A 27,276-nucleotide genomic window follows, 5' to 3' on the forward strand; every position below is an offset into this window, starting at 1 on the left:
ATCAAATGACTGTGTTACACTTGCAATGGAAAATTTGAAAAAGAAGTCACTTAACACTCATTTTAATAGTTAACTAGTGCAATTATTTGACCTAATCAGAGAGGAATGAAGTAGTTTCATTTTATATTTTTATGCTTGCTTTGAGGATAGAACATGCAAGAGTGTCTTGATTCATCTTCACAATTCCTTATATTTAGCTATCTTTTTTCCCTATTCCCAATATAATACAGATTCACCATAAGATGTCTGGAATTTGGAGAGCATGCAATACCATCCAAATTAATAGCAGCTTTATCATCTTGTGTTCCTTTAGGTTACCTCAGAGGGAAGGACACACAGTTTAAGACATTACAGCTGCTACAGGAAAGACAGCAGAAGTTCTAGAGTAGATTCTTGCTTTCCGAAAACCACATGGTATTGCTCTGTTTGAGATATTAAACTGCAGACAAAAAGATAGATCCATGCATTTAGAACAGAAAGTTTGGCCTAGTATTTTCAGAATGAGCAGTTTTGGGGTCCTAATTAATTATAGAAATGTCCTTAAATAATTTTGGATTTTTAATGAACTGAAAACTTTTCCAGCTGTAATCTACGTAGGTGTTTTTCCAGGAACACAAATACCAATTGCAAGTGAGATGCATGCCTCAAAGTTTGATTATGATGTTTTGTATTTTCGCAAGATTTAGTTCAATAATTAGCCACCTTCTTAGAAACAAAAATCTAAACAAAGAAACCTAACAAGTGTGTATCCTTCATCACTCTCTCTTCCATAAAATGATTTTCCTATCATAAATAAGGAAAGTAATAAAAAAAACTTGCACTGTTTTATTGACTTTCTATCTAGAAAAAAATCAGAAGTTGATATTACATTTTGTCACAGTAAATTACATTCATAATTAAAAGCTTAATTTTCCCCCTAAATCAGCTCAGAACTACATCCTGCCCATCATAGAAGTTACATGTGTTTTCTGACCCACTTACATACAAAAATATGTAAAATTACTTGATTTACTGAGGAATTAATCCTCATTTCCCATTACCGAGAGGCATGATTAAAGAGGGGTTTCTTTTAAATGAACTGGAAGGAATATGCTATCTTCTTATGTAGTCTACAGCTCTTTTAAGATGTGCTTAACTGCAGAAAATTATACTCCCTATGTCTTTGCAGACATTGGAAAGAATTAAAAAAGTCTTTAAAACTCAAGAAATACAAGTATATTAGTATTGAATAGTAATATACAGAACCCAAACAAACACATTGAGAGAAATTCCAATTAGAAATCATAAACTTGGAGGAGATAGAGCAACCTATTTAATTGGCAGAAGTGAAATTGATAAATTTTATATCTCCCATGTACTGTGGGATTTTTCAAGTTTACTATTTGGTGAAAAACACTTGCATTTGGGGAAAGAAATTTACATTCCCATGTTGTGTGTTCGAATAAAGATATTAAATTACTATATTCATATACAGTTGTTAAGAGAATTGATTTTGTTACAAATGCTCTTGTGGAAGTTCTTAGAAAGAATGTCAAGTGTCTTTGTGAAAAATTAGGTGCTATCTCTGATCTGACAAAAGACTCCTAGCACTCATTTCACAGTTGAGAAGAACTGCACAGCCCATGCAAGCAATGGAGGACAGAAAGGATGGTCAGTTGTGTGTTCCCTGAGAAGACAGGAAGAGAATTCCAACTTTTTTACCATTCCTTTACTTTATTGAGTTGTGAGTAATCTTAGATTTCAGGCTTGGGAAATTTTTGGTCTCCATTTCAATGAATCACTTTTATCCATAGGCCACGGTAGTCTGCCTAAAACCATTCAATTTACACATGTAATTGTATCATCTGTTGTTTTTGCTGTCCCACTCACAGACAGGTGCTCTGTGAATAAGTAGGGCTTGGGTTTTTTTCCTAATATAATCCCTAATGGTGCATAGTTACAGAAAAATTCTTCCTTTTCAGGAAATACTGACTTAATCTTCTGCATGCAGGAACTGTAAAATCTCTCCTAATAGTTTTAGTCAAACATGATTAGAAAATATGATTAGAAAAAAAGTTTCCTCAGCTATACAAACGTATTGGAGCAAAAAATAATAATTTCTCCTCAGGGTTATTAGTCACTTCTGAACATTTGATCACATATCTTTGTATACTAACAATAATCTATGCTCTCAACTCAACAGCTTTCAATATTTTAACACAGAGAAAGAATGCATGGTTCTATTCACAGCTGAATGCTATGTCTATAAATTGTTTAACTCTGAATTGCTATGGGCATTAGAGTAACAAAACATTAAATCCTATTTGGACATTGCAGCAATTTAGATTAGAATTCTTCTGATAATATTTCACACATTCCATAGCCATCTATATGCTAATGTTTCCAACAAATTATCAAATGTTATTCTACACAACCTTCTTTCCATAAATGACCTGTCATATTCATAATGGCATCTACATTTGGTGACAGTTTTTATTTTATCTAACAAAAACTGCAGGTCCATAAAGAAACTAATTATATAGTTTCACGGTTGATAATATGGTTTCTAGTTTTAGAACTAGTAATAGGCAAACCAATTCTGTACAAAAAATTATCTTTAAACTCAAGGGATTTTCAGAGAGCTGGACCAGTTTTATAGTGATAGAAAAGATTTCACAGTTGTTACTCTAAGGCATTACTTTTTGAACTTTTCTGACCATTCCAAATAAAGTTTGTTCATATATTCCAGAGTTTTGCCCAGTATTTCTATTTCACACCACATTTACTCTCTAAGCTTCTACTGCAAACCCCTCAAAATGACTAGAACTAGAGATGCTCTCTTCTGCATGCAGAACAAAGACAAATAGTTCAAGACTCCCAAAATTAATCCAATATTTATGTAACAAAAAAATCAAAAGGACTGTCCTGGTCTGGGAAGGAGCAGGAAGCAATACCATAATTATGGAGTAAGCATGAGCTGTAATATTCTCCTGAATTTTTTGCACCTCTCAGATTCAGTTCAAACTCAACAGCCCAAGGCCAAGTTGCTCCTTTCTCAAAAGTGTAATGATACTTTCAGACAAGTTAACATGATTAACATAATTTTGCACCCGCATCTTTTTTTTTCTGGGTATTGTCAATGTCTGGTTAAAGCAATAAAAACTGTCATCTTCAGAAGAAAACATTTTTATTCAGCTCAAAATTTAACAAATATGAACATATAGATATATATACATATTTTCTCTTAATTGATAAATTTTGACAGATTAAATAATCTAATTCTGTCTCTGGAAAAGACGGAGTTCTTGGACAATGCTGCTCCTTTCCAAGGACTTCCAAAGATTCATGATGAACCTTCAGCCTCTCTATCCTTATCAACTTTACTATTGAGCCTCAGAGATAATCTTTATCAGCTGTATCCTGGAGTATTCCCTTGTTAGGAGTTCTTCCTCATCGATCACTAAGGTATTTAAACATCAGTGTCAATCCTCTTTCTTTATTATTTGTGTCATTTCCTATTGACTTCTCTGATATAGCACTCTTTGGTCATAAGATCTTCCAAAATAAGCAAACAGACCTGAAATGATTTCGGTCTGCAAAGGACTGAGGTTTGCTTATTCAGTACAGAAAAAAGCCAAAAACATGAGAGTAGGTCAATTTCAAGTTAACTAGTAGTATTTGCTTACTGTATTCTGAGACAGCCTTATGGGACTGGGTAAGATAATATTGTTTTAAAATCAACATATGGAAAGTATTTGGAAGTGATGCCTTTGATTTCCCACATGCTTCTCAACAACTCAATATGCAAATAATTTACTTTGAATTCTTCTGAATTTGGGAACTCTTAGTTCTGTAGCAGTCCTGAGTAGCTCAACAGATGTTACAGATCCAGATTTCCTGAATATTCCTCTTTCTAAAGGTTCGCATAATCTAAGCCCGCCTTTGTAATTTTATCATTACATCTTCTGCTCTCTGCTGAGATACCAAGACCCAGGAACACTTTTATGTGAGTGGCTGATAATGGGTTTTGCCGCTTAAATATTGGGGTAGCACATAAAAAGTACTTGGTAGGAATTTGTCACTTTACTACTCAATCATTTTCTTTCAAATAAAAAATACTTAAATGGTTAATTCTCTGTTTCAGCTGTAGCATATAAAAAACTCAAGCACAATATGACCTCCTTAGGGCATCCAGCTTTTACAACTGTAAATGCAAGCATTGTGTTACACAGATCCAAAAGACATTTTGAATTAAAGTAGATACTAAGTTTTAATCACAAGCAGTGACCATTCTGTTCCCCAGTTAAGGAATGTGCAATCACTAGACCAGGCTAAATTCATTCCATGGAAAGTTTGTACACTTTGAAAATCTGGAATCACCCTACTGATTTTGGGGCTAATCCTTATGCTGAATTACACTGTGATTTTTAGTTTTGTGCAGTCACAGCCTCTTTGATTATTATCTCACAGCTTAGAGGCCCTAAGGCTCTTTCTTTGTTATTACTATTTATGATGAAATTGATGGATGAAACTTGTGTGTCCATCTACTTGAGGAATAAAAGAAGTCTAATCTTACTCATTAACTAGGTATGAGATTTCAGCAGTGCACAGTGCATATTCTAGAGTCTTAGGAACAAACACGGAGAAAATGAACCTCATTGCAGTAATTCACAAATGTATTCTTCTTCCTTTCCTAAGACAAATGCATCTAAAATTTATCAATCATTTTGAGTTTCAGAGGCTTACTTTGAGCTTTTTAATGCAAGCTCACTTGTTTCTATTTTACCTTGGGGAATAGTTTGAGCAAAACTATTCACACCTTGCACTACTTCATTTTCTTTCCTACTCCTCTCCAAAATGAACTCTCAAAACCCGTTTCTACAGAAAAAAATAGCAGTCTAGATTTAATTCTCTTGAATAAAATTATAGGGTAGTTATCCAATAAAATTAATCCACTGTAATAAGAATCTGTGGGTACAAAATTATGTTTTAAAAAAAATCTATTCTAAGTCAAAATATAAGTATTTTTTATGCATAATAATCCATATACTTAGAACATTTTTGTTCCTAATTATTTCAAAAAGTAAATGGTGGATTTGAGAAAAAAGCCCAAACACAGCAAGATAAGAAGAATAGATCTCTTATAATATTTGTCAGGAAGCAAGTTAGTCAAATAACAGTGCAAAGGTGACTGCATTTACATGAGTTAAAATCAGATAAAAATATTTCAGATCCAACTTAAAAATGCAGTCACATATAATATAATTGTTTGATGGATTATTTAAATGAGAAGATAAAAGAACCAGAGACTAAAGGATAAAACAATGGGGAAGAGACAGAGTGTGAAGTAAAGGAACCTACAGACATAGAAAAAACTCTACAAATCCCCCGAAACAGAAAAACAATTACAGATAAAGATGTAACAAGTGACAAAAGGACAGAATGTAATGTACTTGGAACTGAATAGAAATGTAATGGGACATACAGAATGATGGAAATCCTCTACTTTGTATTCCTTTCATTTGAATGGTGTACATAATTAATTTTTCTTTTTTGAGATAAGGTTTGGAATGCTCTACCTGTATTTCCTGTCTGGCTTTCCGAATAATGATTATAGTTTTACTTCAAGACTCTTCCAATTCACACTAACATCAAATACTTCCTCAGTTCTCAGGGATTTTTTTTTCAGGATTCAAAGATTTTTTTTTTCAGGATCTTGGAGATTTGCATTGATTATAATTGAGTTATCCTAATACCTGGTCTTCTACAACAGACACTTGACATTTTGATGGGGGAAAATTAAAGCACAGGGCCAGCCTCTGATTTCTGTTTGCTGGTCTCCAAGTCTAGGGATTCTGGAATCAGAGGTTACATCTACACATTTATGTTTAATAGCAATTTTCAAATTAATTTTATCCTTTCATCAGTTACATCTTGTAGAATTGAATTTCATAATAAAGGCACTCAATATAAAAAATATTTTTTTTGTATTGTAAATCTACTCTCTCTCCTTTAAATCTTGAGTTATGGTTAGTGATTTATCCCTAGTAATTTATCCATGAACTTAATGATATTATATTCCTTTACAATATTGCCTTCTGTTTGTCTGTTTCCAAGCTGAATGGCCCTAGACCATTTTGTGTAGCTGTTTGGAGAAAAGTAGGCTGAGGTCTGACCTCTTTGTTCTCTATGGCTTTCCAGGGAGGGGATGTCGAGATGGAGGTGCTCATCTCTTCTCCTTGGTATCTGGTGTCAGGATTCATGGGAATGGTTCAAAGTTGCACTGGGGGAGTTTAGACTATATCTTAGGAATTGTTTCTATATCAACAGGATTGTCTTACAAGAGGTAATCAATGCCTCAAGCCTGTTACTGTTTAAAAGACATGTGGACAATGCTTGTAATGATGTATTTTAACTTCTGGTCATCCATGGAGTGGTCAGGCAGTTGGACTCGATGATTGCAGGTCCCTTCCAACTTTAATATTCTATTCTATTCTATTCTATTCTATTCTATTCTATTCTATTCTATTCTATTCTATTCTATTCTATTCTATTCTATTCTTCCTGACCTTATCCAAGCTGTTACACTATCTCTTACTTTTTTACTGGACTTCATTATAAAGTGGATTTGCTTCTCCATCCATAAGTTTATTACATCTGGCAACTCTCTTGGTTCACATTCTGCATTCACTTCTTTCATCACTTATTCCAAGATATTTGTTCTTTTGTGATATCTGCTCTTACTCTTCCATCATCTTACTCTTCCAACATCTGCTTCTCCATTTCATATTAATGTGTAGTTTCATTCTATCTCCAAATGCTCTAGCATGGATCAAATGTTAATACATTTCAGGAAATGATATCATATCAAATACTTTTCCAAACTTCAAGGCATATCCCAAAAGAGCAGTCTTTCAAAAATTCCTGTGTACCATCCTCCAAGTTCACTTCCTTCAAACTTTCAACTCAGACGAGGCACCGAGCTACCAATAGGCTTGGAAGATGGTGGTATGCATGCCATTCCCATTGTAGAGCAATGATTTTGTTAAAATTTCACCTATATTGTTAGAGATAGAAATTTAATCTAGGAATTAGAGATAACTTTAGTTTGATCAATATTTACATTATGTTCAGAAAGGCCCATTTCAGAAAAGCAGAATATTTAAAACCAAGGAACTACTGACATCCATTTCAAAATATGTGCAGCCTGTGCTGAACTGAGGCCAAAAATTGCTTTTAGATCCCCAAAAATGCTACATTAAGCAAATATATATATAGATATCCCCAAATGAAGGCTTAAGTTCTTTTTCCCTACCCTCTGGCTTGCGAGAAAATTATGATACAGTTATTTTTTCTCAATACCAGCACTTGGAGATGTTCTTCAGCTGAGCTTTCAATAGCTGGGTTTATTCCTGAGACTCAGTAGTTAAATATATATGCAACATGCAAGGCCAGCCAGACCTTCTGTATATATTTTTTCCTCTTTCCTTGAGAGAAGTAGATAAACCACAGTATTCTTCTTAGACATAACCAAGGAAAGTCTGCTTAAAATTTATTGAATATGTTACCCCAAAATTTTACAACCCATTTATAATGCAACCTCACTGTGATGAAAAATGTTACATGTTTTATATATAGAATAAATGACATTTTATATAGCTGGTGATTTTCCTCTACATCAGCCAAAAGTTAGGAAAGAGGGCATGCATCAAGAATTTGGCCAAAAAAATCTCAAATAAATAAGACCTTTGAAATTCTGACATTAGGCTTCAGAAACCTTTCAACCACCAGATTAATGTTTGTTCTTCTGATAAGAAAATAAAGGAAAGATATTCTTATTATGCGGATTTCTTGCTGAAAACCTTGTCTGAAGTACCAGAGTCATTCAGGGAAAATGCTCAGCATAGAAATTAGAAATAGCTAGATTATAAAAGAAATCAGCGCATTCAAAGTCAACACAACTGTCTCCTGTAGATGACAGTAATTAAATTTCTTTTATCTGATGGAAGAAGTGCTGCTAGCTTCCTATAATGAACTCAACATCACCTCAAGGCTGTTAAATCTTAGCACTTTTACAGTCATGCATCAAAGCTGAAATTAGAGATCTCATGTATTTTGTGATAGAAATGAACACTGTGCATACATGATTGGACATCAGAGGACCCTTATTTCTAGGGCAGCTCACTGAAAGAAAATATTTTTAAAAGAAAATTTACTTGATGTATTAGTAATTGTGAATTAAATCACAGCAAAATAACTTGTACAAAAGTGTGTAATGAAGAAATGACTACAAGTCAAGACTTAAAAAATAGTCTCAAAACAGACTTTAAGCTTTTATGAGTGGGATTTAAGATGTCACTTCCTTGCTTCCCTAAGCATTATCAACTGACTCAGTATGATGTAGCCCATGTGACTGCCACATTTGTGGTAAGAAGCCTAGAAAGTGTTTTCCTGGATTCTAACTGGGACTCTCATGACTTCCATGATTTCAAAGCTCATTTCCTCAACAGCAAATCCTGAGACACTCTATTGAAATAGTTCAATTTCTGTATCTTTTAAAAAGGAATATCTGGGATCTCAGATATAGAGGCAACACCACGGACTAGGTTGTCCTATAGCTTTTTGCTCAGTAAACTGATGTTTGCAAGCAGCTCCCCCTGTGGGACAATGGGAAATAACCTGGCCCCAGCAAACCTCTCACTAAATTTCAGGTTTACTGCAGTTCATATAAACCCCAGTACTCATTTGTGCTTACCCTTAGCTTCCCTTCCTGAACCTCTAAATGATATCATTAAGAGTATTTGCATTTACTGCAAGCAGTGAAAGAGACTGCTCATTAGAAATATTCCTTCTTTTACTCTAACCCACATAACATCTTTCTCTTGGTTTCACCTTTCTCAGTTCTGCTTAGATGCTTTTTTGCTAAGACAGTGGAGAGTCTTATTGCCCAGTTATGGAAAATAATGGGCAGTTGTGGACAGCTTGTTGTGTGGTCTGCTGTGCTGGAAGCAGATGGACAGCAATTATACATGCAATCAGTATCGAGAAGTTACTCCTCATCCCTGCTTACAGTAAAATGCAGTGAACCCCGGATCTGGGAAGAAATTATGATGTCTGGCTCCAGATCAGAAGGCTGAAGGATAGCTTTATTAAAACTATACTATATTACATAAATATACTATTTAAAGAGATACTATCCTGTTCTACATAGTTCTTGCTTACCTATCCACAACTAACTAACAAACTTGTGACTCTCTGCTGAGTCCGAGACACAGCTGGATCCGATTGGATCATTGAACCCAAATAACCTTCACCAGAATCCAACCCAACAATCACTGCAGGTGAACAATCTCCATACCACATTCCAGGTGGGAAAAACAAAGGAGCAGAGATAAAGATTGTTTTCTCTGTGCTTCTCCAAGAAATCCTGAGAGACAGAATTACATCTCTCTGTCCAGAGAATGTGAATGTCACACCTGGCGACTGGGTTCTATTTTTCGCATGTTAGGTCATGAAGCAGTCTCTTCTTTGCCTCATTAAATCTGTATTTTCATGCTCCATCAGCTTGTTTTCTATCTTTTAAAATGTAGATTTAACTTCTTTGAGGAAAAGACTTTCTTTTTATTGTTTGTACGTCTAGTTCAATTACATTAGTGTCACTAGTTACACTGAGAATGAGATCACAGACCATTCCAATTGCATGCAATGTTTTGATTTAACATTTTATTAAATAAATACAAATGTCATTTGTTTTGTATGAGTAACTTCTTCACAGCTCTGTTGACCAAGTTTCTGGTTGCAAGATAGGAATGATTCTTATAACATGATTGATACTCCCTGAGAGTTTATTCCCCAACCTTTTTGTGCTAAACATTGCTTTTTGGGGGCTTTTTTTTTTCTTGTTTGTTTCTAAAGGAAAATGTTATTCACATCATACCAACTATATTTAAGTGTCTTTGCCATTAAGATATCAAAACAGATTTCTCTGTACTTTAACCACTTTCCTGAGGAACAATGCCCCCGCAATGACCCTGATAATTAAAATATTTCTCTAATCTTTATTTTCTCACATACTTTTATTTACAGTATTCTACCCACAAAAAGCAAGGATGTGACTCAAGTTTGCAGCTTTTTTTGTCACATGTGAGAAAGAAAGAATGAGTATCCAGTATATTAAGGCAAATAGAGTCTAATATATACATAGAAGAGCATAACTTTGGCTGTATTCAGACTGAAGAAAATAGTTATCTCTTCACAATTAGAAGTCCAAAAAACGAGATAAACCAAATTGTGTTTTCCAGATAAATGAAGAACCCATGCTAATCTACAGCAGAAAATAAAATGTGTAGCACAATGACTACAGAGTTTTCTGGTTTTTGTTGTTACCCTTACTCTGCATCTGCAACTCCTGCATTTATTCTTTGGACTCTGGCTCTGGGTTTAGCAAGAAGGTGCCTTATTTTTTGTAGCAGTCAGGTGGGATATTGGCCTAACAGACCTAAGCATGGATCAACTAACAAGCCCCCTCTCTTCAGTTTTACTCTCTTAATAGAAATATTCTTAATTTTTTTAATGTGCTGCTCTAGCACATAAATTTGCAGTGATGTTTTTGTTGCATTTGTATGAGCTGTTGAGACTAGACTGTAATGAGGCAAGCAAAGATTCAACTCGGTTTAGTCACTGGTCCTTCAGTGATCTGACAAAGCAAGAAATTTGGTCTCAAAAATAAAATGCTCCAGGCTGTGTGTTGATTAACATGAAAATCCTGCAGTCATAGAGACAAGAGACAAGTCTTCTCAGAATCTTTCATTTTCCTTTTAAGTACACAGGATGTTGTGGTTTTTTTTTTTCTCTTAATCTCCCCTTTAAACTCAGAGTTCTTTTCTCCTCGTTGATATTAAAGATTTCTAATTTGATAAATTTAACAAGCTGCATTTTTGGAAAGCATGCATGCTCTGACACATATATAGAGACTTCTTTGACATCAGTGATGGTGTTATACATGACCTACTGACAAGTTTTCAGTCTTTAAGCATTTGTAAAAACTATTACTATTTAAAGTAAAATTTAAAATGACAAAAATTAGGCTGATCACTTGTCTATCACACTAGTTACTTCAGTGTAGCTATATTATTTTTCCTTTATACATATTAGTCTGTCATGTAGTACTGTCTCGCATTTTTCTTTTTTTCTTTTCCTCTACCTACCATTTATTATTATAGCTACCAAAGGAAATTCAAAAAATTGGTATAATTATTATTTTCCTTTTGAGTTGGATAACCCTAGTGAGATATTAATTTTACTCATTAACATGATACACATTTCCTAGCAATAATTTGTGTTACCCAGACAGAAATCAACTAAGTTTTAACTGTAAATCTTTTCAACGGGATTAAACATTCAGAGCTCCTTTTTTCACACTGAGAAGTAGACAAGCAGATATTTTTTTCTTTACAGAAACTGGGTGATTCATGTACACTTGAATGAGTGCATTGACATCTAGTCTTGTTAGGTTTTGCCACCTTTGCCTTAAGGGAAGGCTATCACTCCCTGCATTATAAATCTGTCATTCTGGCAAGAAACTTTACAGTGATGGATCTTAAGTGTCCAGAGGGGACTTAGGATAGAAGATCTTGTGTTTCAAACATTGATGGCTTCCCACTACGAAGTCTATGAGTGAAAGGTTCATGCTGTTTCTTTTCTCCTAAGCGTACAAAAACTTAATATGTTCTATTAAACAGAATTTTTTCAGCAGTTTCTTAAAAGGATCTGTAAGTAGCTATGAAAGGATCTTTAGGCAGTTATTTTATGTGTCCTGCAATTCCAGGGCAACATTACAGAAGAGAAAGCATGAGAAATTATCTCAATTCTTCCCCAACATCAGGCAAAGGGCTGTGTCCTCATAGGCCTTCGTACACAATCAAATACAAACAGAAAATCACAGAATGTTTTGGGTTGAATGGAACCTTTAAACATCCCCCTTTCCCTTTTCACCAACAGTCCTGCCTGACCATGTAGCCTGTCCTCAACAGGATCTCACAGACTCCAAGGAGAAGGAGGCATTGCTATTTCCCCCTTGCAGCCCCTAACCTCCTGCTCTGTGCTGAAGAATAAGGTGACCACAGAACCACAGGCTCCAGGCCAGTGCTATGGCCTTTGGAGGTACATGAATTTCCCTTCACTGTTCCTTTAATTTTAGTGGGATGTGTGTGACTATTTCCCTTTTTATAAATACCGGTGGGATACTCAAGACAGCAAGCAAGACAGATTAGGAAGAAGAAGGTGAGTAACAAATTTCCTCTGAAATGAGGTGTTGCCAGGTGGTTACTCTGGGCAGCATACATACTGTTGAACTGTAAACACCTCAAATAACCATCTTGTTTACTCATATACTTTTATTTACAGTATTCTACCTACAAAAAGCTCCTGAACTGTAACAGCAGCAGCAAACATTGCTTGGAATGCATTGCACCTGAAAGGGAGAAGTTTTACCAGTTTGCACTTTTCATGGTTTGGCCATAGCATTTTTTAAAAGTGCTTGCCTTCCCCCACACCCCCAAGATTAGGAGTATCTCTTGCTAGATATTGACTACTTTGGCATAGATCATGTGTAAAGCTATGTGACATTTCTGAGTTACTCAGCACATTAGGAGGCAATCTCTATACAGCTGCAGCAGATTTAACTGATGTTAATTAGATTCAGTGTAAATCTAATGGTAAAATTTTATCCTTGGAACTCATAAAACTTCTTAGTTTTCAGGGAAAGTTTCTGTTGTGTGAAACACAGTGGGAATTGCAGGTTTGAAGAAAAATTCATAGAGTTCTTGATATTTTTATCCCTTAATCTAACATAGTGCCATACCATGCAAACTGTTTGCACTCTGTGAATGTGAATCAGCTTCTTTCATGAAGCAAAGGGAATAAGTCCATTTCTCATTAAAGGCAAGAAAAGTGATCACGGGTAACAAGCTACAGATCCCTAAGGATGAAGGCTGAATTTTCATATGACAGCCAAAAAGAATGGCTCATTTCTTTGCAAGCACCACACAGCTGTGGTGCCAGCCCAGTTCTGTTACCCTCACTAGTGTCTGTCATGAATGGCAACATACAGAGGCTGAGCCTGGACACATCAACACCATGCTAGTTCCTAAAATAAATGATGTTTGTTTTTAACAGAAGCTTAAGCACACAAAGTAATTTCCCAGCTCTATTTCTTTGTTAGTTTATTTCTACACAGAGGACTTAAACATGTCTCTATTCTACCAGTAAAAACCTTTATTTTATTGAACAATTAAACAATATTGTCATTAAGCTTGAGCCTATTTTTACTTCTAATGAATTCTGTGTAGTGCCACAAAAAATGCAATATTATCTCATATTCAGAGAACTGATACACAAAAGTATCAGTAAATACATACAAAAAAGTAAATAAATACACTGCACTGTTCAACAGGTAGAGGATTTTATAAAATACATATTTAAAATTGACACCAGGCACCAGTGAAAGCTCTAGTCTGAGGAAATATTTGTCTGTATGGTTCACTAGCCTTGCCTAAGGTGTTTTCTGGGTATTGTTTTTTTTTTTTTTTTTTTACAAAAAGTGTTAAACATTTTCAACTAAAAATATTCACTTTTTGTTTCCTACCCAGCTGTCCAGTAATTCCTTCTATTTTAGAAACTAAGTGATTGAAAGATTACATTTGAGTTCCATGTCAGTTTATCACCTTTCTCTTTTTTTTTTTTTTTTTTTTTTTTCTGCTTGCAGGGACAATGGGTATTTTACCTAATAAATAAATATTAGACCAAAATAATTTTTAGCTAATATTATTTTATTAGCAAAATATTAGCTAATTAATATTAGACCAAAATTTATGTTCTGTGATGTCAGTTTTCCACATCTTTCAGAATGAACGTTAACAAAGCATTCTACAAATATAGTACACAGACCTCACATACTTTTCAAAATTTCAATACCCATCCCTGGACAAATATGTGATCTTATTAGAAAAAATGCACAAAACATACAGGTTGATGGGACTAAATTAAATGGGAAAGGATTACTTTTAAATGGAGAGTTTATCAAGTGAATTCACACATAAATAGCCAGTTAAGAAGGGACTGAATTTACATTTCTTGGTGAATTTTCATTTTGAATGAAGAACATGCTTTATTTGGTTATTCAATACAGGTATGTCCATGACACCATGTACATATTTTGCTGAGCTTCTGTAGTTTGTTCATCATCTTGCACAGGTGAAGTAGCAAGCACTCATCTACCTGCATGCTCAAGTAAACTAGTCTCCATAGTTATGTTTGTATCTTGCACAGGGCTGCCACTGGATGGGTTTATCTCTAAGCTTCCACTAAACAGCTGCTTAGAGTGAATAGAAAAAATCTTTGTTATTTCATTAATGTACAGTTTATCTCACCAATCCTGTACTACTGTATTTTCCTACTGTAACATACTAGATAAATATTTTCCAAGAGAAAACTGAGAATCATGTGTCCAGTCAGCTTTTGCTGCAAAGTCTGATTAAACCCAAAATTAGAGGTTTCAGTGAGTTAAACATATTCTGGATTAATAGCACTTCTGAGCTGAAACTGTCAGAAGTGCTATTAATAAAACATAAAACCAAGCTTGACAAACTCTGGAAGTACAAATGACTGTGTGGGGTACTTTGTTACCTTCCAATAAAAACTGTCATTATTATAATGAAGCTTAAAGTATTAAGCAAATTAGTGTTTCATTAGCTGAATCTTTACAGAGCTGTGTACAGTGAATTCAATAAATATTAAAAACCCCTTTTAATACATTTTTCAAAACAGAGTTCTTAGATGTGTAGTACCTGATGAGAATAGTTAAAAATGTCAAGTTTTTACTACATCAGAGATTCTAGACAGGCTAACACATTGCTTTCATTTACTGTCTTTTTTTTTTATTTTTTCTTTATTTATGACACAAGTGTTTTTGAGCTATTAGTTTAGTATTTTACTATTTGGTTTTTGGAGTTCTCATTAAGACAGGTGTTGACTTCAAACAGTATTTCTGTTTAATCAAAACCAAGCTAGTGCCATGTCAGGTAGTATGCATTCTTATAGGAAATGGGTTCCAGTCATTGATCATTCTTTTAGTTTCATACATTAAATCATCTCTTTCAAGTGTCACTAGTACAAATAATCTTTCCAAAGGCTTCTTAGGGTTTCCTTTAATCTCTGTTTGTATTTTTTCTTTCCCTTTTATGACTGGTGTACCCTCACACACCCTTGTCACTCATTTTACTAAGCCACAAAAATTGTAATACACATGTCACTGACACACAAAAACATTAATGGCTTTTTCATTCTGATTAAGCCATAGCCCTGGAGTTCACTCTACAATAAAGGGACAGAAAGAAATGTAACAAACGTGTATCTGGAACATGGATTGAACAAGCCAGAATATACAGTACCAGTAAGTATCAGTGGTGGTGTAACATTTATAATTCAAATTGCTCCACACAAAACTAAAGAGAATTCCAGACATCAAAATTAGTTTCCATGGGAAATCCTGACATAGTGGCTGAACCTTTCACAACTTTAGGTTTGTATTCATCATAAGTTCAAATGGACATTTCTGTTGTCTGCACCATGAAAATTGTGCATCTCTGATTCCAACAGCTTTAAAGAATCCAGCATTAGCTTCTACTGTGATATTTGGCAATAACAAAAAAAAAAAAAAAAAAAAAAAAAAAAAAAAAAAAAAAAAAAAATTTTAGTAATCTTGAGTCTCCACCAAATTCTAGTAACTTTTTTGGATAGGAAAATGGAGACTATATTCAGAATGGTTAATGCTCTTTATTGTCTATTAGAAATTATTTAAAAGGATAACTATAGACAATCACATTTAAAATTAATCTTCTTAAATTTGACATTAATAGAAAAGTCATAAACAGAAAAAAATCCAACATAAAAGAAATATGACCTATAAGTTTTTGTGAAATACACTCAGAAAGATAAAAACAGTGTAATATTTATTATATTTTTTAAATTCTCATTTGCTATTAAGCTTGTGCTTAGACAAAGCATAGAAAATCAGAATACTCTTAATGACATCCAGAAAACAATGAGATCATACTTAAGGATACAAACTTCAATTAATAGAAATTAGCTTAAAATGTTGTATAACTAAATGAAAAGAGAATAGCAAAATCTTGTATGCATGTATAACTCTCACAATGCTCAGTTTGTTTGGTCTCAAACTTTACCTTTGCTGTCCTAGCAGTGAATTTACATTAGTTTCCTTCAAAGATGTGGTAATTTCAGAAAGATATACGACACAGACTTATCATTTTATCACAGAACAAAATGCTAGGCTATCTTTTCTGCTTATTAAGTAATGGTTCTTTCCAGGTAAGCGCAGGAACTAGAAATAGTTATTGATTTTGCTTCTGTTTTCTCACAGGAAATTAAAGGCTTTATCTAAAGTACATAAATCTCAGGTGGATAAGATAATTAATGTATCCTGAGCACACTTTGGAAATGCATGAATACCAAGGTAAAGAGGTCAAATCTGTTTGAAAAGCTAGCCAAGTTTTAATGTCCTGCTGGCAGCTATAAAAACCTGGCATATTAGAGATGCATATAAGTATTTTTTAAGCTATAAAAGTCAAATAAGGTGCATCTATTCCAGAAAAGAAAAGGTTGCAATTTGTACTTATATCAGTAAAATTAATGAGTACCTTCATGCATTCAGTCACAAAGTTATCAGATGTCATAAAACAGAGATGATATTAGCATACAGGAATTGTTTCAGCAATAATGTCGTTTGCAATTCAGCTATCACAAATTGGTTTGGGTTGCAGAACCACCTTTAACTCCCTGGTAGGGAATGAACATGGTAGGATTAATTTAGGTATTGTTAAACAAACCTGAAAAGAATAACAACTTACCTAGACCTTAATTCTGTGAGAATGGTGAAACTGCACCTTTTCCTGAAAATTATTTTCAGTTGCCATACTTGATCAAAAGTTTTATTTACCCCAGTTGCCCCTTTATTTACCCCAGTTACCCCTTCTATAAATTAAGTCCATTCTTGTTTTTATCTTTCCACATTGACTAGAGAGATAATTGATCCTAGCTCGCTTCATTATATCACCTTATGCAACTGTAGACAGTTCTGTCTCACTTCATTAATTTTTTTAACAGACCAAACAGTCCTGCTCTGTAGGTTGTAGTTTGTGAGGTTTTAGTAATTGTTATTGCTCTCATCTAACTCTTCTGTTGTTTGACAATGTCTAATTTTAAATGTGGCTTTCATGCTCAATGCAGAAAAGAAATATGGCAGATTGCCAAAGCACATTTTTACACGAGACTCTATACAGCTAAAATATTCATTGAGGTAAGCTACGATTTCAGCTTACAGGCCATGCACAGCCAAGGTGATCATTATATAATATTTTGTTGTTGTGAATTTATCCTGTTTCTGAAAGGTGCTAATGTACAGAACAGCTTGCTTTACAGGGGAAGCCAAGCTTTTTTTTTTTTTTTTTTAAGAATGAGGATACTTTTTTATATTTGTAACCCATGAATCATCTGTAATTAAAATATTTTTAATACCTTCAACCTCAGCATTACAATGGAACTTATTCAGCTGAAGGAATATAGTTGGATAGAACTGGAGTTTCTAACTTAAATTTTGCATATGAAAATCTCATGATTTGTGGCGTTCTGCTGTCTCTCCTGGGTCTGGAGCAGCCGCCGTGCCCAGCGCACCGCGGCTCCTCCGGTCCCGGTCCTGCCACTGCTCCCGTGCTCCGTGGCTCCAGGAAGGTGGGTGGGCCACTTCTTCCGCCATGAGCGAGGGACCTCGATAAAGGGGGTGAAGGAAGGACCAAATTCCCCGCGGCAGGAGCTGAGAGCATTTTATTGGTGAGCTCCCAATTCCTGTGTTGGACAATATGGCCACCTGGCCTCGGCTGCATGGGGGTTTTATAGGGGGTGGAGCGGGGGTTGTCACGTGGTCTGGGGGAGCCAATAGGGACGCAGTAGGGGATGCCGCTGGGGCCCGGGGTGGTCCCGGGGCTGCGGGGTGTGGTGTGGAAGGCAGGAGCCAATGGGGCACGGCAGGGGCGGCGCCGGGGGTCTGGGGCAGCCCTGGCCACGGGGGAGGGGTAACAGCAGGAAAGGACCCACAGGAAGAGACAGGGGGGATGGGAGCCAGGCCACATGGTGAGGCAGCTCGGGAATCGGCCACCGCAGGGTGGGGGGAAAACCAGGGATACATGGGGATACACAGGATTTGCTAAGATAGATCAGAACCCCGATCTAAACCCAAAGTCCGGGATGCAACAATGATTTATGTCTGCATAATATCTGTATTATCTTTCATCTTACGTATTGGTAACATTTTTCCGTGTTTGTACAGAAATAAATTTTGAGAGTTCTCATTCAAAGCAATTTTTCAGATAAGTGTTTTAGCACAAGGCTTAGTTAGTTAGATGCCCAACATTGCAAATGGTAGATTCTGAGTGTAAACAAAACTTAGCAAAGAACTAGACCTGTTAAAACATTAAATGATTACACGTCAATATTTTCTTTTTCTTCCTTCATCTATATTTGACATTTTTTACTTTGTAATATGTGCTTGCTTTATATTTCGTACGGCGAAAAAGCCCTATTAACATATGTGGCAAGCATATTAAACACAAGAGAAATGAAAAAAAAATTTCTTAATATTCACTTTAATGATGACATGATTATGCTTTTTCTTTTTTTTAATTTTTATTTACTTTAGCAACTCACATCTGACCTCTAAATGGAGATCAGTTACTTGCATGTGCAACAGCCCAATGGTGTATTGATATTCAGGCATCTACATATTATGAATTTTATGAATAAAATTTTTTCTTAAAATTCTGAAATATTCTTCATAAATTTCTTGGACAGATTGAATTTCATTCTTATGAACAACATCCTGACATATTATTGTCAGATGATCAATTTAAACATCAAGCAATCTTTCAATCTACACAGTGTATGTATTATTGCAAAAGTGTCAGTTTGTTTACTGGGCTAGATGCTCTGAATTGTTGTCTCCTTTCACGTCAAAGGTCAGTTTGAAATTTCTTTCATTTTCTGCCAAGAAAAATCTATGAACATTTCATAAAGTTGTGATCTTGTTTCTATCTTCCCTTATCAGATCAACAGAAAATGGTATTGTAATGCCACCTGAGACACATCAATCTATACTCATGGCAGATATATCATCTGTGAAACTAGTTCAAGAAAACTGTCAGGTCTCATTGGGAAAATTAAGCTTTCTATTAGGGGAATGAATCATATCTGACAAATACTGAATGATAGGTTGGAAGAAGTTATTGTTCGTGAACTGCATTTTGGCTTCAAGTGCTTTTTCACTTCACAATTATAGTAGTCAGTTCTTATCACTCCTTTAATTTATATATATATTTGCTAATAAAAATCTGTTGCACCATTCTACAGATTTAGGACATACCATAAAACAATTATTCAAGATATTACTATTATTCAGGTAAGTGGAGACTAAATTATAATTCTCAAACTTTCATTTAGCAGAAACAAAGAAGTCTCATAAATGACCATTTTTCTAATTTGGTTCTACTGTTTTTCTTCTGTCATACTTGTGAGAAAATGCTTCTTATGGCAGAGGTGGCTAACCTTTCACAGACTGAGAGCCAGGGAATGAAAATGTGCAATATCAGACAGACATAGGTTTTAAAATAGAATCACTGAAATTAATACTCGAATGCTTTTGCATAGATTAGTAAAGAATTGAGAGCTTTGTGTGTGAACCCCAAGATTGCCTAAAGGCTTCTCTTGACATGCCTGGAAAAGGCATTTTTGTAATTTCAATAATGGTTTTACACCTGATTACCATGTGACTGCATGCATACTCATGCAGTGCCTTCATTTAAACTCTGACACTACACAGTATGCTGCTGCAAAAAGCTGACTCTGAATCTGCTATAAAAATATAATGCTAATTACATCTTGATTTTGAGAAATGGTAACTTCTACTGACTGCAACTTTGATTCTTCTGGTCTTTTACAGCTAAAGAAAAGCATTGCCTATTCTGTTGTACTGCAGATGTACCAATGAAAATGAGGTAAATCAGCCCCTGTGCTCTTAAGAAGATTTATTCTAGTCTAGTTAAAAAAAACCAGAACAACAACAACAACAAAACAAACAAACAAACAAACAAAATACCAAAAAAAAAACAAAACACCCAGATCCAGAGTGTGAGGAAAAAAGGAACTTGGAGCAAAATGACAGTCTGGTAAAAGAGGTAATGATGATTAGCTGCAAGGTACCCAGTGTACCTGGGAGGAGAAGTGCCTGGAGTGACAGTCACTTCAGAACTGATTCGTCAAAGTGTAAAATTAATTACTGCAGAAAGACTCCTTTTGTCAAAGAATAAGATTAGAAGGGTAACCTCTGAAGTGCTAGGCCTGAATCACCAAAGCATTCTTACTGCAAGGATATCTTGATGGCTCAGAGTCATACTTAGCTGATCACTTTCAAACAGCTAAATTCTGCTCCAATATACAGACAGAGCAGTAACATGGTGAAGCTATCTCTGAGAATCAAAGACATGTTAAATTACATTTGACAGTCTCATTAGCTGTCTGCAGGACATGCATTTACATTCCAAATATCTGAAATGTAAACAGTTAGAGCTCTCTTTTAATAATTATGCTGTCAAAGAAGCATTTGTTCCATTACAGAAGTGGAGAATTTACTGCAGAAATCCTCTAATACATTTTTTCAGACATAGTTGTAAATTAAAGGTGAGAATAGCACATAAATATTTAAGAATGACAGGATTATGAACAGATATCTTAGTAAACATATATATATATACACACACATATGTACATAGTATACATAAAGTAAGAGAGCAAGATGATTATAATATATCCTAAAAAGTATGCTAAAACCACCTTTATTTTAAAAATGTTACAAGCAAGAATGATGACTGTTTTCACAATTTTAATACTGTCTTTCTGTATTTGCCCCAAATCACAATCTTAATCTATTTGTTTGCATAGTAATTTCTCACCACTGAATCTTAGCTCACTCAGTAGGTAACAATTAATAATTTTCTTCATCTTTCCAAATGATGCACATCCTTCAGCTTCATTTAGTAATAAGGCCAGATGATTACCCACTACTCGGTCAATTCCCTCCTCAGATGTACCGAGGGCAGATAATAAGAGGAAAAACTTATGGGCTGAGAAAGACAGGGAGATCACTTACCAGTGAGCATTATGGGCAAAACAAGCTTGACTTGGGGAAAACAAGCTTAATCTACTTGCAAGTAAAAAATATATAGACAGAGACAAACAAAGACAAAAATTAAAGGAAATCCTTTCTGATCCCCCCACCCCCTTGTCCAAGAGGAAGTTTACGCCCTCACTTCTGACTCCTCCATGTCCCCATGGCAAGCAGCACAGGGAATGGGGAACAGGGGTTGTGGAGAGACCACAACAGCTCCTCTGTGCTGCTCCTTCCTCCTCACACTTTGCCCTTGCTCTGCCCTAGGTCCATCACACTGGCTGTAGGCCATGAAATGCTGTGGCCTGAGTTCTCTTCACAGGCTGCAGAAGAATCTTCTCCCTTCCCTCTACTCTCACACTTTTTAACCTCACTCCTCTCTGCCAGGAAGTGTTTTGCCATCTCTTATAAATGCTTTTCTATAGGTTTGAGGTAGCCTTACCTTACCCAGGGAGCTCAGCTGTGCCCTGTGGCAGAGCCCATTGGAGAGGCTTGGATATATCTCCATGTGAACAATACAAACCTCTGCACATTTCCACTGCAAGTTACAGATTTGGCCCAATGGCAAGAACTTCTGCCAGATGAGACCATGGCGTGAGTGCAGACTGTGCTGGATCTCTGTGTTACATGGAGATCTCACTGGACAGTGAGGAAATGTGCTTTCTCCACTAGATTCACAAAACTTGGTAGCAGAGAGAGAACAGCAACATCTGTAAACAGCACCTTTTGAGGTCGAGTCAGGCTTCTGAGACTTATCTGACTAAGCTTGTTTTGTCTGTCACTTCCTTCATTATGCATCCTGTACTGTTGCATCCTGGGTTTTGGGTTCAGATTTGGGGTTCTGGTCTTTGTTAGCTTACCGGTTCCATGTATCCTCGTGCATCCCCCGTGTTTTCCCCTGCCACGGACGTTAGCCCCAGGCTGCCAGCCATTGGGTTTTCTCCCCTACCACTGCTGTGACCACTTCCCCGTTCGGTCCCTGGCAGTTCCGTGCTCGTCACCTCATTCCCATGGTCCCACTGGCCCTGAACCCCGGTGTCCGCCCCCATCGTGTCCCCATTGGCTGTTGTGGCAATATCACAGCCACGGCGTCTGTGTTCATTGGGCAGAGAGCTCCCATCCTTCCCTGTCCCACCCCTATATCCCTCCGCGGCACCCCAGCCTCGGGGCCAGATTTGTCCAAGCGAGGCTGGGAGCGGCTGCGGCTCCTCCATCGCGGCTCCTGCGACCAATAAGGTGCCCAGGTGCGATGCCGACGGGTTTGGACAATTCCCTGCCTCTTCGTTTCCTTCCCTCATGCCGATGACAAAGCGCGGCCAGCCCATCCTGGGGCGCAGCCGCAGAAGCGCCCTGAAGTAGCGGCGGCATCGACCCTGACGAGGAGCCAAGGCACGCTCTCGGGAGTTGGTCGGGGCGGGAAAAGCAACGCGCAGCAGTACTATACCTCCTAATTTTGGAAGTAAATTGAAATATTTAAAACCTCAGCTGTTTAATGAAAAGCACTGGCACCTATCCTGCATCTGGGTCTTCAGAAAGATGGTGGATGTTAATCATGCCAGCTATTCAGTTCAACTTTGACCTGCAATATACATATATATAAATATATATAAGATAATTTGATGGATACATGGTACAGCTAGAAATTATCCCTAGCAGAAAAAAAAATCTTCAACAACTGCCAAATAGAGTTAAGTGAGTCTGGAGAAATTATACAGGAAATAGTATAGCTATAAAAATCCTTAAGATTATTAAGAGCAGATATAAAAAGGTCTGGACTGCTTGTAGTGGTCTTAAAAAAAAACTTTGAAAGTACAGGATGATTTTTAATATCCATAATGATGAAAAATACACCCAAGACTTAGGTTCAGTTACCAGTTTTGTAGATGTAATTAGATTCAGAAAAGGTTATGTTTTTGCTACGTCCAGAAATGTCTAAACACAGAAAGATTATATTGATATCTGAGCAGGTAGAATGTTTAATTAAAAATTCTCTTTTACTGCTAATATGAAATCCTTTTTGTAAAAAAGTTCTTCCAAGGGAAGTCACAAAACTGTTTTCACAAAAGAAACTTTAACAAATAAATTAGGAGCTTTTTAGCAAGTATCAAATTTTGCAGGGCACTTCAATCAACAGTGGCATGGGAGTCTCAAATTTACAGTGGTCTGTAAAGAGATCTAGTAAGGTTTTGTTATGTGCAAGTGATATAATGCAGGCCCAGCGATTCATTTTTATAGCAGGTCAAGCAGTCATTCCCTCTCTTCTACACAGTAGTTCAATGGACAAAGCAGTCACTGGTAGATAAAGGAAGAGAAATAAAGCACCAGACCCTTGACTTGAGGCACATGTTGCAAACACACCTCTGGGGTAAAAGAGCCACACGTATTCCTGATGCAGCGATTCACCACTGGCCAAGGAATGCACATGGAAGACAGGATGAGCTCCATGCCTAACTCAGTCAATATTTCTGTCTAATATTATAGCCTATGTGATTAGATAAAATGCTATTAGGCAGATATTTGAGACAGACCGAAGATTGGCCTTTTCAAGAAAGCAAACAGACTGCCTCATTTACCTCTCTTGGTCTCTTTCTGGCCAAAACATTCTTCTGGCTTTGATGTGAAATACTGAATGGGATGGACTATGTCACTATGACAGTGACAGAGGCTGGAATTTTGATGCGAACCTTAATGTTTCAGAGCTTTGTTTGTACATATGGTTGCTGTGAATTAAGGTGAGATCTCTCAGGTTCTGGTAGCAGAATTTGTACCCAGGTTGAATTCCGACCTCTTGCAATGGACTCACAAGACTTGAGAGTGGATATTAAGATGGCTAAAATGAAGCATGTGTAAGGTATCTCGATTAAAAAAAAGGGTTTTTAAATGACTGACATAGGAAATACTGGCAATCAGTACCACAGATGACTGTCTTTTTTAACTGATGCTTCAAATTGTGGGAATCCATTGCTATCAGCAAAACGTAGAACATGCATAAAAAGGCTGTAAACTCACTAATTTTCTACTCACTTGTATAATTTTTCAGCAGCCTGAGTAAGAGCAGGAAAACTTGAAGAAGGAGCTCAGTCTAGTTTAAGCCACTACCCACATTGCAAATCTCCTATATCTTCCATCTGAAACCTAACACATCTGGTTCATCTGTTTAAATGGTCTACACCCATCCACCCAGCAGGTGCTGTTGGTTCAGGCCTCTTAAAATGTGATTTGGAGAATAATCTCCAAATTTGAATTAATGGGAGAAATAAAAATTTGAAAGATACCACCAAACAAACCCCTTGGAACTTTGTAATTGACTTCCAAAAGTTTTGGGAAAGTTCTACAAGAATAAAAGAAAAGCAAAATTATCACAGCATTCAAAAGGGAAGGAAAATATTACCATGTTAATTGTAAACTGTGTTGACATGACATTGAGTCTGAGCTGAGCTGGGGTTTGATTAATTAACATTCAAAGTGGGATAATTAAACTGATTTAACAGGAGAATAAGGAAATATAAGTATTATACTGAAAAAAACCCCTTCAATTATTTACAAATTGTTTGAAAGCAAATAATAGGGTTTCTGAATGTGTCTTACTCTTCTGCAAGGCAGGTAGAAATATCTACCTTGACATGTACTTCATACAGAGAATGGGCTTGGAAGAATGGGTTCAAGACTAGCTTGCCCTTTTTTTTTTTTTTTTTTTGTCAGTGGACTGGAAGAATGGATTTGAGACATTTAACAAGCTTGAGTCAAAACCCCTTTTGGATACAAAGGAAGGAACATTTTGAGGGAATGTCAAGTGAGTGTATTTCATATTGAAATTGGAGTGATTTCTGCTGTAATTATGTAGATAATCTGTGGTATCTACAGTGCAGGAAGGATGTTGAAATTGGAGCAAGTTCAGGAAAGAACCATGAGAATGATGAAGGGATGGAAACACATGGCTACCACTGAAATATATAGCTCAAACAGTTTGACTAACAAAAGACAAGTCTGTGGGAGTGACCCAAGCATAATTGATAAATAATTTCCTGTGAATAGAAATCTATTAGCAGAGAACTAGCAAAGAGGGAAAGTAATTGTCTGTACTAAGCATCCAGCTAATGGATTCTCCATCTCTAAAGAATATTCATAAATCTATACTGGATGTTTTATTAAACAATATGCTTAAACTAAAACAAGAGTTAATTCAAGGGTTTCTCTAGCCCGTGTTTTCTGGAGAACAAGACTAGATGATCACAGCCTGTAACAGAATCCAATAATTTTGTGTATTTTTCCATTGACTAGATGAAGTAATAAAATCAGTGAAATTCTATTAAGGTGCTAAGTCATTCCTCAAATAACCAGCAAAATACTGTTTCTTTGATTTTTTCTTACTGTTGTGGGAAATAATTGTGTAAGAGTATTGCTAATGAAAAAAAGTAAATTTTACATTTATTTTTTTTCTTGCCATCTGCTACAGAATCTATTGGTGAATGGTTAGTAATATTTTACTGGCAGCAATAACAGCAGTAAGAAAAGCACAGATCAGAATCACAGCAAAGTTTTAGTCTATATGAGGAAATCACAGGGTTGTGGTTGGTCATGAGCTACACAGCATTTTTATACCTGCTTTTAACAGGTGTCATTATCATTTTTGTGAATTAAAATACAATTAATCGTATTTCAGAAAGTATCTCTTACAAAGGTGTATAGAATCATAAAATCATAAATCATAGAATGGCTTGAATTGAAAATAAATGTTATTTACAGAAGATATAGAGAAAAAATGCTAAACAGAGGAAATAGATCTAGAAGGCATCTGCAGGGATGAATATAATTTTAAAAATTTTTACAAAGAAAGTAAGAGTAAAGATTATTAATTTTAAAAAATCTTTTAAATGTTATAATATCACATCCTTTAATAACATCAGAAAGGTTTACCATCATCATTGTGCCATGTGGAGTGACTGACATTTCTGGCTGTTAGGTGTTTTCCCCATTTTGCTTTCCAGAACCTCTTCCTTTATCATTGAGAGGCGTTGGTTGTGCCCACTGTATACATGGCTGTGAAGGGTATGCACTGCTATTCTGACTGTAGTCTCTGTTTCAACCTTCTTCTCTGTCTAGGTAGGAATTCACTCAAGAACTAAGGACAGTATTCTATTTGATTGGATACTTGTATTCATGGAGCAATTAATTGATGTGAATGAAGCTGTGCCTATGTGCAGAGAGCCAGTCTATGCATATTTGATCATACATACATTTTGTGTACCTTAATTGCAGATATGTATGGTTTAAACTAAAATCTCATCGGTAGTGTGAGCATGCAGATTATGGTTTCTGTGGCTGTCTTTTTTTCTCTTTATTGTAGCTATTAGATGTATGTTTTTGTGCTTTCCTTCATCAGTAATAAATAATATCTAAGGGTTCATTTGAAGGAGTAGATGTCTCTTCAGTGTTGTATGCAGGAAGTAAATGTAAGAAACTAACCTTTATTCTGGATCATACTCTTATAAAAATCAGTATTCTTGAACACAAAGGTATTAATTTATTTTCCAATCACAGGATATTTATAAAGACACTATTTTTAGAATTCTATGATAAATGGTACAGTATAAAACTGATTAATTTTTTTCATATGCATTATTTAAATTATTTGTCTTTTGTTGATGTAAATTTTGATATTTGGGTGGGTGGATTTGCCATCACATTTTTTCTGTATAGGAAATATTATGTGTTTCAGTCAATAATGCATATATTATACCTACTTTTTAGTTTGAAAGTACTTAAGTAAAAATCTTCAAATCTTCTACATCTAGTTGTTAAGAGAAAGATGATATTAATGTGTGCTGGATTGTGGTCAAATAAATCCTCACTTTATGGACAAACTGGCAATGCATACTGGACAGGGTACAAAAGTGCTGAAATCCATTTTACACCTTTGCTGTTCTTCCTTGGAAATTGGGAGATGCACTTTATTGGCAGCAATACTGAAAAGAGAGAGTAGTCACTGTACAATGCATTAAAAT

The sequence above is a fragment of the Vidua chalybeata genome, chromosome 3 (genome assembly GCF_026979565.1).
Source record: "Vidua chalybeata isolate OUT-0048 chromosome 3, bVidCha1 merged haplotype, whole genome shotgun sequence".
Lineage (NCBI taxonomy): Eukaryota > Metazoa > Chordata > Aves > Passeriformes > Viduidae > Vidua > Vidua chalybeata.